Below are 12063 nucleotides of genomic sequence, written 5' to 3'. Positions count from 1 at the left end.
GAACGGACTGGATTCAATAAACATAATAGGGTACCACACCCGGCCCCACCCCCACTCCCACTCTCTCTCCACCCCTTGTCCAACTCGTCTCAAAATGGGCCGTGTGATATGGATCAGCTTTTTTGGATCTAGCTGATTTATGGGGGTGGTTTTTTTTTTATAAGTGAAGCGTCTGATGGACGGGTTGGATTCCATAAACACATCACCAGACTTCGCATCTGGCCGGTATTACAAACCACCCTTTGGTCCGTCGCGACTAACTAAGAAGTCAACAATAAGTCTCCCCGAGAATCCAAAGCTGACTCACATTTCTTTGTACCTAGCAAGAAATTTCAGGGAACCATCGTTTCACAAATAAAAGCCATCATCATCACCATCGTTCCAGCTAATTTGCATCATCACAGTTCATATTTGTAAGCTCTAACCTTCTTCTTTTTTTTTCTCCTCTTCTCTCTCTTTGTATTTTCTTTCATTTTAATGGTCGTTTGGCTGCACCAAATATCATATGTTATCATGAAATTTAGTGCAACAAACCCACACTGAGTTTTGAGTTTCGTATAATACCTCTGTGCATTACTTTATACAGAAAAACAGTTGCTTTGGAAGCATTGAAAGAGAGACTTTAGCTGGGTATATCTTCCTTTCCTCTTCTTTTTATTCCCCGCCTTTTTTTTTAGGCGAAATGATTTGATTTAGATCTACCTAATCCATCTCTAATGTTTTGATGGAAAACAAATAGGTGTAGGACACCATAATAATTAGGTATCCTAAAAAATCAGACGGATCCAGATATCAGGTGTGCCACACCACTTACGATAACAAAAACTCGTCTAAAATGCATCTAAATCTGATGTCGAGTGGGTCACAGCCACTTTCATGGTAAAGATGGACTAGAGAAAGCCCAATTGAAGGAGAAATGATCCGGAATGTCAGGACCTTCAATCAATCGTATCTCACAAATCAAGATGAGTTTTTAAATATATTATATATGATTTTGGAGTATGAGAAGCTATTAAGCCAATCAACCCTGCTACGCTGGGTTGCCCGCGATGGATTTGCAAGATTCTATCAAAACGACGGTCAAAAGTAGAGGTGTACACGAACCGAGCTAGCTCGGTTGGCTTGCTCGACTCGACTCGGTTTGAAGTTTGAGTTCAAACCGTGTCGAGCTGATTTTTGGAGCTTGAAAACAAGTTCGAGCTTGCCCCAGCTCGACTCGATTCGGATCGAATCTAGCTCGAACTCGGCTCAACTCGTGCAAGGGTATATGTAGCCTTTAAAAAAAAAAAACCTAAACCTTTTACCTTTACTCATTTTCCCTTACCCGCACAGCCGCACAAACCCTAACCCATTTCCCTTACCCGGCGCCCCTAAACCCTAACCCGAGCTCGAGCTCCCCTCTTCCGGTCTTCCTCCCTCTCGCTCTCTCTAGTCTCTCCCTCCTCTCTTAGGCACTCACCTTGGTCTTCCTCCCTTTGATATTGATGTTGCTTGCTAAGTGTTTGATGAAATGACCCAACGAAGTGTGCCTAGTGGTAAGGAAGGTATATATGTATATGAAATCAATACCCTTTTTTTTCTTGATTTTTATGTTACTTAGAAGGTATTTGATAAAATACCTGTAAAACCATTGTTGCTGTCTTAAATATAGTAAGATTTTGAAGGTGCAGTCCAAGTGTTTATGAAAATATTGCATATGCGAACTCGCCTCGAGGCCCGAGCTGCTGACCGAACCGAGCCGAGCTGGCTTGTCAGGCTCAAGGACCGAGCCGAATCGAGTTCGAGTTGAGGTCAGCTAGTGGTGAAGTCGAGTTGAGCTGAGGCCAGCTTGACTCGGTTCGACTCGATGTACACCCCTAGTCAAAAGTCCCATTTAATTTTGCCCTAGGTTGATAAGTTGATTGAGTTTGAACTGATAGATGGACAATTGAAACCCAATCCTAAATCCTAACCCTAGAAGCATAAACCTTAAGAACTCCAATCTTAAACCCTAAACTCAGCCTATTCAACCTAATCAACCTGGTCAGCCTAATCTTAAACCTTAGGAACCTAAAATCATATAGCCTTGAATCAACTCGGTGAGTCAACTCACCCGATCAGCCTAATCAACCCCACAACCTAGTCAATTCACATAATTAAGTCAAAACCAAGCCTGAACTCAAGCCCAAAAGCAAGCCCAATCAAAGAAATGGATAAAACTTTATCAAAGCAACAACCTTCACAATAGAGCCTCCACACGCTGGAGGATGTTGTCTGCCAAAGCCGGAAGTCTAAGTGGGGACTGACAGAAGCCAAGCTGCTGCCGGCCATGTGTCACTCCCCCTCTTTGGGGCAGCATCCCTCAAATGTGTGGAATTCTCATTTTCCAAACCCTTAGTATGTGGTTGAAGTATATTTACAGTGATGCCCATCTCCTTACCTAAAATTATCCCTTTACCACCTCATCCAACCAATGAGATGATGCCGTGTAACATCTCTAATTCCAGTCCTTCAACTACTTTTTACCCCTAACATCACTAAGAATTATAAAAAAAACTGGGTTAGGTTCTATAAATAACCACATTCCCTTATCGTTTCAAGTATCCTAGAAACATTGGAAACCATCCCTTCTCATTTTAGAGGCCACACCCATCAAGGTCCATTCCTCCACTAATGAGAGTAAAAGTGAGAGAGAGAGAGAGGAGAGAGAGAGAGAGAGAGAGAGAGACCTCATACCCGGTCTAGCCTAGCCTAGCCAGAGTCCAAGCCTTCTAAGCCACTTAAGTTCAAATCTAAGCTACTCAATCTAACCTTGCGACACTAAATACCTTAGCCAATATTTGGCTATCGATTTATTATAAGCATCAATATAGCATCAAGCATCCCATACCTACATACTTTACACCCCGTACTTATCGTTTCACGTATCCTCTACAGCTTGTCAATATAGTCGGATCCTGTCCATCAGAAATTCAGATCATTCAATTATTACCGTTATTGCATCGCATTACATTTTATGCAGATCTTGTGAAGTAATGACCGTACATTTGTATGGGTAGAGTGAGTTCCTAACAACTTCCTTCTCTGTAATCACAATCCCTTACTTAGAATCTCTAGAACATAAACTCATAGTCATCTTAAGGTCAAAGATCTTCAAGTTCTCAATCTTTAGCATTTATATGGAATCTAACTGACTATAAAATTATAATAATTGCTTAATGGTGACTTTAGTTAAATATAACACTCTTTTACCCTTTTAATATAATCTCTTAAACAAGACAAACAATGAAAAGAAGATAATCGATCTCTCATCCCCTCGAAAAATCTGCCCTCCAACTTCTACAAAAGTGATATAAAAAATTAAGTAGATGCAAATCTTAGATGGACCACACCACACGGAAAGTGGTGATTTAACTCCCACCATTAAAATTTTCCTAGAGGCCATAGTAATGCTTACCGTACTGCTTCCAATATATCCATCCAACCCGCTGTTAAAGTCAACTATACCGGGATGAAGGGAAATTATAAAATCAGCGTGGTCCAAAACTTAGGTGGCCCACAAAAAGCTTTTAATAGTCATTTACCACTGTTTTCAGTTATGTGGTCCACCTGAGATTTGGATCTGTTTAAGTTTTGGGATCACATCCTAAAATGATATAGAAAAACCATTGTACGGCATGGATATATAAAGAAATCATTAAGGTAGTCCCCACATGGTACCCACGAGGGTGCTACCCGGGTAACACCTGATCCACTGCCGTGTGCCCCACCTTGCTTCCAACAGCAATAACTCCCTGCAGTCGGGTGGGAGGCAGGTATGCGGATTCGGTTCTACCCGTCCTTTCTAGCTAGGAATGGACAGTGGTCTCTGACGCACTACTGTGATGCATGATTTCTTTCTACGCCGTCCATCCATTTCGGTATGTCATTTTAGGATACAAGTCTAAAAATGAGGCAGTTCAAATGCTTGTTGGGATTAAACACCTACCGTTAAAAAAAAAAAAAAGTAAAAAAATTAGGGTCATGGATGTTATGGATCAAACTGATGACCTTATGAACAGGTTGGATGGCAATTAACCATCATAGTCGGCTCAAGAATAGTTTCACCGGCAGAGTCATTGTCACCTCTCCTTCTTGTGGTGTGGCCCACTTTGGCCTTGGGACTAACTCATTTTCGGATTGAATGCTAAAAAGATTTATGGGCCTAAATGAATGGACGGTGTGGATACAAAAGTTAGTGACGTCACTTCAGTAGCCACATTCGGTACTGACTGTGTCAGTAGATAACGGGCGTCCACAGCCCAGGATAAGCAGCAATTATTACGGGGAAGAATTCCTCAATGTGTGGTGAGAAATTTGTGGAGAGTATTTTGCAGGTCGGCTTGGGGTGATCCCTGACTGTGGGGCTCACTGTGATGTATCTGTCTTATATCAAAGCTGTTCATCCGTTTTGTCCGCTCATTTTAGGGTAGGATTCGAAAAATCCACCAGATCCATCTCTGAGGGAATCCACACCACTGAAAACAATGCTGATTAACCATTAAAAAAATCTTGTGGGCCATGGAAGTTTTCGATCAAGCTGATATTTGTGTTTTCCCTTTCACCCAAGTGTTTTTTTATCTTATCGATAGAATTGATGATAAATAAAAATTCTGGTGACCCTCAAGAAGTTAATGGTGGGTGTTCAATCACCATTGATCTTATCGATAGATCTGTTGCATGTTTGGGTCCATGCATTAAGACGGGCTAACGAAACAGATAAACGGCATGGATATAAGACATATATCAAGGTGGGTCCTAACATTCGGGGATCCACTGACCTTAGTGGATCATGGGATCCATGGAAGGCCTGCCCAGGTGGCCACGATGATATAAAAAAGAAAAGTATCAAGTTCAATCCATTGGACCATAAGGTACGGTCCACACAGCCAATAGCTCCTTATCTATTATGTGAGTGTGAAATCCAACCCTTCCAATAGGTTGGGCCCACCGTGAGAATCATCTATGAGAAAATTAGCCTTATCTACTTATCTGGTTGGTCATAAGATACATGATCATTTATACTCATTTTATAAATAATAAATACAAGTATGGTCCAGTTGATGAACAGATGTGGCTGATTTTGCTCAAGGTGATCCTTGTGATGAGGCCAACCAATCAGATGTGTTGGATTTTTCATTACATGAACGGTTGGAAATTATCAGCTGTGTGGACAGTAACTCATGGTCCAACTGGTTGGAATCGTGACCTTTCCACGTCAAAAAGCTCAAGTGCATAGTGCATGGACTACGAAAAAGAATTGGCTTCAATTTACATTGAGAAAGCTTTGATGCTCTGGCAGAGAGTGATGGTTTATACACATGAACCTAAAATTATTAGGCACGAAATGTCCAAGCTTTGGGATGAACCGTAGATGAGCCATCCAACAAAATTTACCTCAGACCAACAAACAAAAGAAGCTGATTGGTAGCCAAACGCCACCAACGGCCAGAATTTAACAAGGTCGAAGCATCCAATCAATGTCTAGATCATCCAATCAATTTGACCTTAGGGTAACGACCTACCTATAGTGGATCCCATGCGCACCAAAGTATACAATCTCTAGGTGCACGTGTATGGACTATCAAACTCTGCCAGAGTATCAAATCATTGCCCAAAAGCGAAATGGATGGCTTTTGAGACGTTTGATGCTTCCTTCTTCGACCATGCCAGTCTCTAGGACAGTGCCTTTGATTTGAAAAATACCCTGGGACCCTGGGTTTCCCACGGAAGCGAATTAGGCGAGGTCGGGGAAACACCAAGTTCAGTCAGGCAGTGACACCGGGGCCCATATTTTTTTATATATCTACGCCGTTCATCCGTTTTGCATTTTCACTTTAGAGCATGACCTAAAAATAGAAGCAGATCCAAATATTTGAATGACCACATCACAGGAAATAATCTAGGAAGAATGCACACCCTTGAATTTAACAGGGAAACACATAAATCGCAAAAGATCTTGTTTTTGTTACGATTCTCATCTCATCTGGGGAAACGGATCGGATACTCATCCATGCCATCCACCGGTTCTTCCGGATAATCTTATGGTATGAGCCTAAAAATGAAGTTGATCCAAATCTCAAGTGGACCGCACAACATTGATTAAACCCCTATCATTAATATTTTCTTGGGGGCCACAAAAGTTTTGGATCAAGCTGACATATTTTTTCCCTTCATCCTGCATGACCTAATCAACAGGTAAGATTTCAAATAACCATTACAGTGGGCCCTAGGAGGTTTTTAATGCTGTAAATTCAATCACTACTGTTTTCCCATGGTGTGGTCCACCTGAGATTTAGATCTACTCGCTTTTTGGGATCAAGCCCTAAAATTATCTTTCAAAATGGATGGACGGCATGGATAAAACACATACATCATGGTGGGGTCCATATAGCACCGACTACTAGCCACCTGGCTGGTGGCAGCGTCACTAGCTAAACCATCCTTTGGTCCGTCGTGACTAACTAAGAAGTCAACAATAAGGCCCCGTTTGTTAAATCCGAAGTCTAAAGCTAGAATCTGAAATCTGAAGCTGAATTTAAAATCTGAAGCCTGAATCTGAAATCTGAAGTCAAAAAGCTTGTTTGATAATTATGGCTGAAGTCTGAAAATTAAGTACTGAATTTGAAACAATATGTTTGTTAACAAACATCTGAAATGTCTGAAAATTGTTAATTTCACACATTTGCCCCTATCTTCTGTTAGGAAATGTTTTACATTATAAAGAAATTATTTTTTATTAAATGAAAATAAAATTATTCTATTTAATTCGAATAAACTATAAAGTACTTAATAGAAAATTTAAATATCAATATTCATAAAAAAAAAAGATAAAAAATTAATGATATACATGTATAAGTGTGGCAGCAATTTCTTCATTTTCTGGCCTATTGTTTTAAAACGAGTTCACACAACGGATGGACGGGGTAGATTTCTCACAAAAGTCAGGGTAGGCCCTATATAAGTTTCCAACGCAGGAACTTCCTGCGAAAGGCTTTCCCACGCGTATATGGGTTGGTGTAGATGGGCGCTATCAAATACTGATAATGTAAGTAGCCAAATCGCTACTAAAGTGACGTCACCAAGCTTTGGGGTCACTGTGATTTATGAGTTTTATCCACACCGTCCATCCATATTTCAATATCATTTTAGATGGCTAACCCAAAAATAAGGCAGATCTAAAGCTCAAGTGGACCACACCACAAGAAACAGTGGTACTAAGGACGTCCACCATTGAAACCTTCTTAGGGTCCACTTTGTCAATTATTTTTCATCCAACCCGTTGATATGATCATATATAATTGGACATCCAATCTTTTTATTAGGTCATACAGGCCCAGATGAAGGGAAAAAACAAAGATAAGCTGGATCCAAAACTTTTATGGCCCCCAAAAGGTTTTTAATGGTCGACGCTCATTCAACACTGTTTCCTGTAATGTGGCCCAATTGAGATTTTAATATACCTAATGTTTTTGTCCCATATCATGAAATGATTTGAAAAAATAGATGGATGGCATGGATGAAACACATACGTCATGGTGGGCCCACAAAGCACCGACCATCAGCCACTGGCCGGTGGCAGTGGGAGTAGCCAGTCCGTTCCCATCTTGGCGGGACGGGGATTTCCTGCTAAAGCCTTCCGCAGGAGGCTCCTGCGCTGGAAACCCAAGTGGGCCCACCGTGATTTGTTTTTGAGAAATCCATACCGTCCATACGGTTTTTGATATCATTTTAAGGCTCGGGGTAAAAAATGAGACGGATCCAATACTAAAGTGGGCCGAAAACGTGAGCATTGAACGTCCACTGTTGAAATATTCATGGGGCCAAAGAAGTTTTGAATCGTTCTAATATTTATGTTTTCAGTTCATCTCAATAGGAATTATGTTAAGAACGGTATGGATGGCATATAAACATATCTGTCAACCTTAGAAAGTTTTCAATGGTAGGAATTTCCCTACCCACCTTTTCCTTTAATGAAGCTCACTTGAGTATTGGATCCAGCTTATTTTTTAGCCCAATTACCAAAATGATCTCAAAAAATGTATGGATGGGATGGATTTCTTACGAACATCACAGTGGGCCCACCTAGGTTTCCAGCGCAGGAACTTCCTGCGAAAGGCTTTTGCAGGAAATCCGCATCCGTCATGGCGCCTGGGCACCGTGTTTAACGAGGACGCGGATTGTGTACTACCCCCGCCCATCCCTGGCTCCAAACGAGCAGTTCTGTAGGTGGGCCCACCGTGATATATATGTACATCCAAACAGTCAATCCTTTTTATCAGATTATTTTAAGGCATGAACACAAAAACGAGGCATATCCAACGCTCAAGTGGACCATACCAAATAATAATATTGGTTGCATTAAAATGCACCAATTGCATTAAATGCAAGATGTAGTCCATTTGATCGTTGGATCTGCCTCATTTTTGTTTACATGCCTTAAAATAATATGAGAAAAGGGATAGAGAGTTTGGATGTACAGATACATCAAGGTGGGCCCACCCATAGAACTGTCGTTCGGAGCAGTACGTGTCCGTTGTACGAACGGTTCAAAGAGATCAAAGTTACATGGGCCACTGTGATGTTTTTTTACCATCCAACCTATTCATTAGGTCATGTAGACGTGGATGAAGTGAAAACACAAATATCAGCTTGATCTTAAACTTCTCCAGCTCTCAATAAGTTTTTAACGATGGACGTTCAATCCCCACCTTATGGTCCAATTAATTATTGGACCTGCTTCTTTTATTGGATCACAACTTAAATTACCTGAAAAAGTTAATGGACGGTGTGGATCAAACACATAAATCATGGTGGGGCATAAAGAAGGTTCACAGGTTAAAGGTTCATTTTGTATTGCGCAAAAAATTTCCGTTAAGGGTACTTTTGGAAGAAAAAAATTTGTTTAATGAAAAATCACGGAGCGCATTCCACGTTCTCCATTAAGCCAGACTCCTATCACAGAAAGAATTCAGTGAAAAACCACTTACCGCTTTCCGTCTTCCGCGTTAACAACGCATTAACAAACACCACTAAACACGAAAAATTTTTCCCATTTCGCGTTAAGTGCAAAAATTCAGCGTTAACAAACACGACCTAAGTCTCCCCGAGAATCGAAACTGACTCACATTGCTTCGTACCCAGCAAGAAATTTCAGGGAACCATCGTTTCACAGATAAAAGCCATCACCATCACCATCGTTCCAGCTAATTTGCATAATCATGGTTCATTTTTGTACGCTCTAACCTTTTTTCTACTTTATCTTCTCTCTCTTTATATTTTCTTTCATTTTAATGGTCGTTTGGCTGCACCAAATATCATATTTTATCATGAATATTGGTGCAACAAACCCACCCTGAGTTTTGAGTTTCGTATAAAACCTCTGTGCATTCCTTTCTACAGAAAAAGAGTTGCTCTGGAAGCATTGAAAGAGAGACTACATCTGTGTATATCTTCCTTTCCTCTTCTTTTTATTCTTCTTTAAAAAGATAAATAAATAAATAAATAAATAATAAAATAAAATAAAAAAAGCAGAAATGATTTGATTTAGATCTACCTAATCCATCTCTAATGTTTTGATGGAAAACAAACAGGTGAAGGACACCATAATAATTAGGTATCCCAAAAATCAGACGAATCCAACCATCAGGTGTGCCATACCCTGAGGATAATGAAAACTCATCTAAAATCCATCCAAATCTGATGTAGAGTGGGTCGCAGACACTTTCATGAAGATGGACTAAAGAAGGCCAAATTGAAGGCAGAAAAGACCCAGACTGTCGGGACCTTAAATCAGTCGTACCTCATAAATTAGGATGAGTTTTTCAACATATTATATATGATTTTGGAGTACAAGAATTTACTTAAGCCAACCAACCCCGCTATGCTAGGTTGCCCACACTGGATTTGCAAGATTCCATCAAAATGACCGTCAAAAGTCTTGTTTAATTTCACCTTTACTGTAAATAGTAAGTTTTAATTTGAGTGTAACTTTTGATCCTTTGAGTAATAGAACTCGTGCCCAACATAAAATGGAATTTTCTAACATGAGTGTAACACTATTTTTGTCTGAAAACCATGAATAGGAACAGAGGTCATCTATAAATAGTAAGTTTACTATTTATAGTGAGTCATGTTTTTGGGGTATTTGAGTTAGAGTTCTAAAGCTCTGTCCTAGGTTAGAGTACCTTTTTTTAAATCATCAATCAAGTTATTTCGAATTTATTAGAAATTATTCCTGCTTTTATCCCTCGTGGATTCAAGGAAGCTCCGCGAGGAGTTCAGAAAGCTCTGTGAATTCAGAGTAGTTATCCCTTGAGGAAGAGAGTGATCTACTTCATCATGTCCCTCCTTGCGCCAAGTGTTATTATAGCGATGACTCCCCTCGGGCCGATAACAACTAACGACCGAATGGACTAAAATCCTGTAAACGGTAATTCAAGGATTCGTTATCTATCGAAAAGAATTAAAGCATTGCACCAAGAGAGTCAGTTGACTATGCAATGGATGCAGGCAACCGTCGACCATATCGTGGATGCGCTAATTCTACCACGAGCTAAAGGTGACATTCAGCCGCCTCTGATCATTGTACGGCACAACTCCGTTTTCCGTAAAGCACTTTTAGAGGCAAATCACAGGGCTATCTCAAATGAGTCAAGCTCCAGCGACGAGGACGTCGGTGGCGTCGTAACCCGATGGCTGGTTCATGGAGACGATTGATTATATCGTGTTGAAAGAGACTATCGAGATAAGGCTAAACTTCTCAATTTTAATAGTTTATGCATATAGAAGACTTCCTCGATTTGTTAGTCAAAGTGTAGTAGTTTTGATTATATGGACGTGCCAAAAGAAAAGAAAGTGAAGTTGGTTACGTTAAAATTGAAATCCGGTGCTCCTGCATGGTAGGAATAATTATAACTCTCACGTGCCCGATAGAACAAGGCGCCCATTTGATCATGGCTGTGGATAAGACGGCTTCTTCAATACGATTCCTCCCCAATGATTATAAGAAGGTGTTGTTCTAGCAATACCAAATTTACCGACAGGGAAATCGGACCGTCACAGATTACACCGAAGAATTCCAGCAGTTGGCAACGTTGAATGATTTGTCGAAGACCGAATCATAGACGTTAACTCCGTTCATAGGCTGTTTACGGTCGATAATTTAGGACCGAGTTCAAATGCATCCGGTCAGGACCGTAGATGAAACGGTTTAATTGGCAGGTAGGGTAAAAACACACCTTACAAGAGTCCCAACTCGGCCTTATCCTTCAACTTGAGCCTCCATGACGAGTCCCACACAGGATTGGCGCTGACCAAATGAAAGGAACTAGTAGGAAGGCATCATCAACCTCCTACGACCGCAGACTGTGACACAAGGAGTAGTCCATGTAGGCCTCAACGTGCAGCGCCCACAGTAGTGAGTCCGAGAAGAATTCCAAATTCTTATATGGTTAGCCAAGGCCCAACCATTGTTTCCATTGTGGCCAACCGAGCCACTTATCGAACACTTGCCCTCAACGCCCTGTAGTTCACTTAACCATTAACGAAGGGGGCATTGAAGGTGAGGCAGCGAAAGAAGGCCCTGGATTTGATAAGAATGAACAATCCGCTGAAGAAGGAGCTGGTGACAAAGAATGGTTGTCGAAGATCATGGTGAATCCTAGATCATGACTCAGTTATTGTACACACTAAGGAAGGAGGTGCACTCGCAACGACACAATATATTCCGCACACTATGTACCATCAACGGAAAGGTTTGTGATGTAATCATAGACAATGGCAGTAGCGAGAATATCGTCTTAAAGGTGATGGTGAACAAGTTATGGCTACATACGACAAAATATTATTCCCCATACTCAATTAGCTGAATAAAAAGGTGAACAAGACTAAGTTAACTTGACAATGCATTGTCTCATTTTCAATTAGTATGAATTATAAAGATCAAGTACTTTGTAACATAGTAGACATGAAAGTATGTCATATGTTACTCGTTTGACCATGGTGATCGGATTGTGGTACGATCCATTAAGGACGAGACAATGT

General features: G+C 40.7%; 1 protein-coding gene across 1 annotated transcript in view; it reads left to right on the top strand.

Moving 5' to 3' along the window:
• The first annotated feature begins 295 nt into the window (after positions 1 to 295).
• LOC131249260 (probable disease resistance protein At1g61300) overlaps positions 296 to 12063 on the top strand; it is a 29972-nt gene continuing 18204 nt past the window's right edge. The window contains exons 1-2 of the mRNA XM_058249912.1: positions 296 to 413; positions 587 to 630. The gene's annotated coding sequence lies outside the window, so the exon portion shown is untranslated. The remainder of the gene's footprint in view (positions 414 to 586; positions 631 to 12063) is intronic.

Source organism: Magnolia sinica, chromosome 6 (genome assembly GCF_029962835.1).
Source record: "Magnolia sinica isolate HGM2019 chromosome 6, MsV1, whole genome shotgun sequence".
Classification (NCBI taxonomy): domain Eukaryota; kingdom Viridiplantae; phylum Streptophyta; class Magnoliopsida; order Magnoliales; family Magnoliaceae; genus Magnolia; species Magnolia sinica.
The sequence above is the reverse complement of the archived record's forward strand: the minus strand, read 5'-3'. Positions and strand labels throughout refer to the sequence as shown.